Source organism: Schistocerca serialis, chromosome 9 (assembly GCF_023864345.2).
Source record: "Schistocerca serialis cubense isolate TAMUIC-IGC-003099 chromosome 9, iqSchSeri2.2, whole genome shotgun sequence".
Lineage (NCBI taxonomy): Eukaryota > Metazoa > Arthropoda > Insecta > Orthoptera > Acrididae > Schistocerca > Schistocerca serialis.
The window spans coordinates 257,347,619-257,354,466 of record NC_064646.1 but is presented as its reverse complement, the minus strand read 5'-3'; positions in this window follow the sequence as shown (position 1 = coordinate 257,354,466).

Here is a 6,848-nt window from a genome sequence, read left to right as displayed (position 1 = left end):
TAATAGGAATACATGCAAGATGACTGCTGTCTTGGATGATATCTGCCTCTAAAGTGACACGGACATGCTTTAAAGGATGACAGAAAGTAGACGGAGTAGCCAGCTGAAAGAGGTTGTAACGGTGGATGATTCAATGGTAGACCGATGATGCATTTCTAGAGAGCGGGAGATGTTGTGGCAAGTTATTTATCACACACATTCAACCATTTTTTCCTTTGTTATTTCGGACTGTATCAGTTGCCTGCCTGCTTAGCTCAGGGGTAACGTGTTTTCCTACCATGCAGTGGGCCAGAGCTAGATTTCTGGCAGGTCTGGAGATATCCTCCACTCATACACTGGGTGTTGTGTTGTTCATATCATCATTTCTTGATAACCAACACGCAAGTCGCTCAATATGGCGTCACCTGAAATTAGACTTGCAACTCGGTGGACAAACGTACCCGGATGGGGTCTCCCAGCCATCAATGCCACACGATCAAGTCACTTTTTTTATTGTATCAGCTGTGTTGTATAATCTGTGTTCGACTCGTATACAATTGCATGTTCTGTGTGTGACTTAGAGCACTATCTACCTGCAATCGTTAACAGTGAACCTCCTCATACCACAGTCAGCAGAGGGTTTTCAACATATGTGTGATAAATCACGTCCACCAAACCGATGGAAAACCTATTTCAGCACCCTATTCTAGACGTGCGATGATGTATGTGAAGGAATCCATTTTCCAGCCACATCCTGGATATAGATCGAGTCTTCAGTTTCATAACTGCAGCGATTCCAAGTCAGTGAAGGGGTCTGTGAGATACTGCAGTCCTGTGTATACATTTTCTTGATACATGTTCTGTGTGGGAGAGACCGTGTTCTGCTCATGGATCTAGTGCAGCACGGTGTGTAATTTCACATGTCAAACACCACTGCTATGAATTTGTCTATTTTCTCATCAGATGTCGTGCTTTCATGCATTTTCCATTGCTGATGATCATTTTATAGGACAGATGCGAACATAACACAATTTCCAGATCGTGATCGGATGTGAACAGTGGGCACTTTACACCTCTGGAAAGTTATATAGTATATGGTGCATGTATCAAAAAAAATCTATGTTTTCTTCTTTTTTCCCTTTGGTGTAGATGGTCAGAAGTTTTATCATCTTGAAGTTTCTTACCATAGTGAGTGTTATAGAAAACTTGCAGGGTGAATGAATGTCAGGTGTTAGAAATATGTTTCCTGCACTGAAGTATTAACAGAATTTCATTTCATGCCACTAATATACCAGAAACCATACAACTTTAGTATTATAGCATGGTTAAGTGTAGAACTGTGTAATGTTAGGTATGTGTTTTTATGTTCTATGACCATTTCTCTCTTTCCAGTATGTTCTTGGTATCGAGTCCAAACATCACAACAATAGTACAAAATTGATAGCACAAGTGATTTACATAAAATGTTTCATACTCCTTCCGTTTGGAGCTTCTTCATGCATTAACCATAAATTTATTGTTGTTTCTAATCGTCTGCTATGTTATCACAACACAATGTATCACGCTCATATCTACTTTACACCAATATGGATTGCTGACCTCCTCACTATGCATGCTTCTAGAGAGATAGTGCGTTATTGGATGGGAAATGTAAGACTGGTATGGAACAGTCTTCACAGAATGGCACTAGCGCTATTGAAATGAGGATATCGGTCTATTTCACTAGCGCCAATGGTTTGTATAAGTTTGGAGCATGTATATAGGCTACTCATCCCAAAAGAAAAATATCGAAGCGTATTGATAATGTGGAACTCATCTTGTTCTGTTCCTCCATGAGACGTCGAATGTAGCAGGTAAAACAGACAAAACTACGACAAAAAAGTGGAGAAATGCTGTTCTGGTGCATGAAAATCACCTATGGAGTTTACAGCTGATATTGGATACTATCCATGCTCTGTGTGTTTATGTCCTGCAGAATCCCCCCTTGGTCAACTATCCTGTTCGTTGTGGGAGCAGCTTACTTTACGTCATGCGATGACCAGATTTCTATGAGAGCCAATGGATGAAAACTTGTTAATGTCAGTTTAGCATCTGACACAGACAAGTCATGGTAGAAAAACAAAATGTATATTTGTGTACACAGTTGTAGTCATAAACCGTTTCTAAGTGTTACAGCAAAAACTGCTTATAAAACAACAACACAAGAACCCTGTATTGTCATTGATAGTCTGTGGCATATGGCCTTCATCCAGTACAGGAGACAAAACTTCAAACAAGTAAGTGGTAGCGACTTCGATCACTTGCCGTCTGCTCCAGTGAACCAATACGTGTATCTTTAATGGAACACCACATATAGTCGATGTCAACATGCAGATGGTATTTGTTTTCGATGAATCAGAAGAGAGAGATGCGGTAAAATCTTATTGAGTTCTCTACCAGATGACGTTATCGAAGGTTTTGTAGCTTTACTCCATTTGAGAGAGAGAGGGAGCGAGAGAGAGAGACTGTGCTTTCAACGAAGACTCTGTCGTATTTCTAGCGTAGTGATCATAGGAATACGATAAATGGGATTAGCACATGTACAGGGGGATACTAAAGACAATCATTCCATACCTCTGAATAGTATGTCTTATACTTCTGAATTTCTATGTGAAGTCAGATGTGCTCTACATTGTTTGTACGTAAGTGCCAATATGTCTGATGTGATAGTTGTCTACCTAGATGGAGATGGATGAAGGACTAGACCATCTTCTAGCTAATGGAACAGTGTCTTCTGAACATGATGGGCTTTCGAGAGAGTTAGCAGGCGTCAGTCAGGGGACATCTCTAACTTCTTGAAAACCATTGGATTCAAATGTTATATATATATCAAAGACTGGAGGTAAGTGATACTCTGACGAAAGTGGAGTTGATGGATGAGCTTTAACCCATTTCTTCTAAGCATTGTGGGCAAATGTATTGCTACCTCCCATATGTATGTTTCGAGCAGTGACTTCAGTGAGAAAATTACGGGCTAATATGAAGGATTTTACCGAGAGATAATCAGTATTGAAAGTTCCATCTTTTGTTCTCACAATAAATAAGAGACAACATTGTTCTGTTAGATTTGTCTGCTTATAAATGGATGGGCTGACATCTTAATAGGTAGACTAAATATACATCTATACCTATAAGAATACTTCCAAACCACTGTACAATTCGTGGCGGTGTGTACTCTGTACCACTCCTAGTCATTTCCTTTCCTGTTCCACTCACAGAGTGAAGGAAAGAAAGACTATCTACATGCCTCTGCATGAGAGTTAATTTCTCGTATTTTATCTTCATGGTCCTTACACAGAATATATGTTGGCAGCGGTTGACTCTTTCAGCAGTCAGCTTCAGAAGTCGGTTCTGAAAGTGTTCCTCGAAAAGAACATCGCCTTCCTTCTAAGGATTCCCATTTGAGTTAGCTGGCTAGCGTAATCCGACTGCAGAAAAAAGATTACACACCATTCAAAGGAGCTCTCAGGATCAATTTAATTAATTAGGCAATGAATTGATATCAGTAACATACTGCTGGGTGGTTAGAAGGGTGGGCGAGAGTACCACAGATAAAATTTGCGAGTTGGAGTGGCACACAGTCGTTTTCTCGTTGTAGCAGAGAGTTTTTAACGAATTTTCAATATCCCACTTACACAGCGAGAGATGGTCATTGTAATAAAGTCAGATATATTACTGAATTTATTTAGTGATACAAAGTATTAACCTGATAGTAGAACATGTTCTTAGCACTGCATCATAAGCCGAAAATGGGTTTAATATTGAGATCCTGTTATGCACAACGTAACAGATATTAAGCTGATAAGAACAGACTTTTTTACTGAATGAGAAAATACTTAAAGGAAATATAGCCAATGCTATACTGTTGTGCTTGATTTTCACAACAAGTAACGATACTTTAGTGTGTGAAAACACGTTCGTGGTCCGACATCTTCTGCCTTTGAAAATACCTCGTATAAAAAGAAAGAATGTACATTTTGCATGACAAATTCGAGGTGTATGTACAACAACATCCTCATTTCAGATTGTCTGAAGTGTGGTTTTTGTATTATTTTTATTTTATTTTAACTGGGGAGTTTGTGTCGGGGTGGAATTGCAATTATAACTATATGCCCAAACCACTCCTGCTTGTCTCACAGAGTCTGTTGCCAGCTGCTGACTAGAAGCAGCTGGTACAAAGAAACGATTCCACACACCAGCTAGTTGGCTCTTGCCCACATCTGCGAGAACAAGTCCCAGAGGCAGATCTCGGCACAGCTGTTTCTCCACAGTGGAGAGCCGTTATGAGATGAGCGTGTTGTTTGACTTGGAGGATAATTGATGGCACTTGCTTCACAATCACAAGTGTGTGCAGGAAGAACTTTTTTTGGGAGATGTTTAGTGGAAACGTTATGGAGCAGGGCGCTTGCTTGTGTTCTCAAACATTGGTGCATACAAAATCTCGGCTGTTTGCCTGTGATTCTCAAACGTTGAAAATATGTTTTATTATGAAGAAGGTTCATTTTAAGGTGGTGGAGAGTGTTTTAAGCAATCTACACTCCTGGAAATGGAAAAAAGAACACATTGACACCGGTGTGTCAGACCCACCATACTTGCTCCGGACACTGCGAGAGGGCTGTACAAGCAATGATCACACGCACGGCACAGCGGACACACCAGGAACCGCGGTGTTGGCCGTCGAATGGCGCTAGCTGCGCAGCATTTGTGCACCGCCGCCGTCAGTGTCAGCCAGTTTGCTGTGGCATACGGAGCTCCATCGCAGTCTTTAACACTGGTAGCATGCCGCGACAGCGTGGACGTGAACCGTATGTGCAGTTGACGGACTTTGAGCGAGGACGTATAGTGGGCATGCGGGAGGCCGGGTGGACGTACCGCCGAATTGCTCAACACGTGGGGCGTGAGGTCTCCACAGTACATCGATGTTGTCGCCAGTGGTCGGCGGAAGGTGCACGTGCCCGTCGACCTGGGACCGGACTGCAGCGACGCACGGATGCACGCCAAGACCGTAGGATCCTACGCAGTGCCGTAGGGGACCGCACCGCCACTTCCCAGCAAATTAGGGACACTGTTGCTCCTGGGGTATCGGCGAGGACCATTCGCAACCGTCTCCATGAAGCTGGGCTACGGTCCCGCACACCGTTAGGCCGTCTTCCGCTCACGCCCCAACATCGTGCAGCCCGCCTCCAGTGGTGTCGCGACAGGCGTGAATGGAGGGACGAATGGAGACGTGTCGTCTTCAGCGATGAGAGTCGCTTCTGCCTTGGTGCCAATGATGGTCGTATGCGTGTTTGGCGCCGTGCAGGTGAGCGCCACAATCAGGACTGCATACGACCGAGGCACACAGGGCCAACACACGGCATCATGGTGTGGGGAGCGATCTCCTACACTGGCCGTACACCACTGGTGATCGTCGAGGGGACACTGAATAGTGCACGGTACATCCAAACCGTCATCGAACCCATCGTTCTACCATTCCTAGACCGGCAAGGGAACTTGCTGTTCCAACAGGACAATGCACGTCCGCATGTATCCCGTGCCACCCAACGTGCTCTAGAAGGTGTAAGTCAACTACCCTGGCCAGCAAGATCTCCGGATCTGTCCCCCATTGAGCATGTTTGGGACTGGATGAAGCGTCGTCTCACGCGGTCTGCACGTCCAGCACGAACGCTGGTCCAACTGAGGCGCCAGGTGAAAATGGCATGGCAAGCCGTTCCACAGGACTACATCCAGCATCTCTACGATCGTCTCCATGGGAGAATAGCAGCCTGCATTGCTGCGAAAGGTGGATATACACTGTACTAGCGCCGACATTGTGCATGCTCTGTTGCCTGTGTCTATGTGCCTGTGGTTCTGTCAGTGTGATCATGTGATGTATCTGACCCCAGGAATGTGTCAATAAAGTTTTCCCTTCCTGGGACAATGAATTCACGTTGTTCTTATTTCAATTTCCAGGAGTGTATTTGACTACAGTAAATCGTTGAACAATTAATTTGATAGGGTAGTTCAAATGGTCTATTTCCCACCATTTCTATATCACAATTGTGTGCGCTCTCTCTTTGTCCCTAGCATTAGCCAGTAGGAACACAGTATTCTGATGAAGGATGAAAACTTCCATCTGCAATGTCTGCAGACGTTGGTTCACTCACAAGCAGGAAGTAGACTGAACGGTGGTGATTTGGTGGCAATTTCCCAGGTATGAAATATCGAAGGGATGCCACAATTGATGATTTGTTCTGCACTGCAAGATAAAAGGAAGCCAACATCCACTCTGTGATATGTGATATGTAGTATCTTGATTTGTAGCTAGGACACTGGGTGGCTTTTGATCTCCAGCATCTTGACAATAGACACACATGCAGGCTACCTAAAATGGCCCCTAGTATACCACACTTCATTCCATTCATTGCTTACAGGTATTATGTGTTGGGATGTGGGGATAAAGGGGGTACAGATGTGAGACCAACCCAAGTGGGGGAGCCCTGCCTCCCACAAACTGATGAAATGAAGAATGTGCATCAATATATTATTGACACTAATTTGAGTTTCGATTTGTGAGATTCTTCCTCTCCAGCACAGATTGAGTCTTTTGTCCTACCAATTTTTTTCTGGGATAGGGAGAGGACAAGGTGTAGGGGGGGGGGGACTTCCTCTGGTGGCGGCATTGTGCACTAATTCAGTCGATCCCTACATGTCAAGGTCAGCAGCAACTTGATAATTTTCCAATAAGATAACAGCTCCGATTTGCAACAGTGTAGTTCCATAATTAGGACATGTTGCTTGACTGGATGACACTTACACCTCCCTCGCCATCAGCTCTGCACCTACTTAAC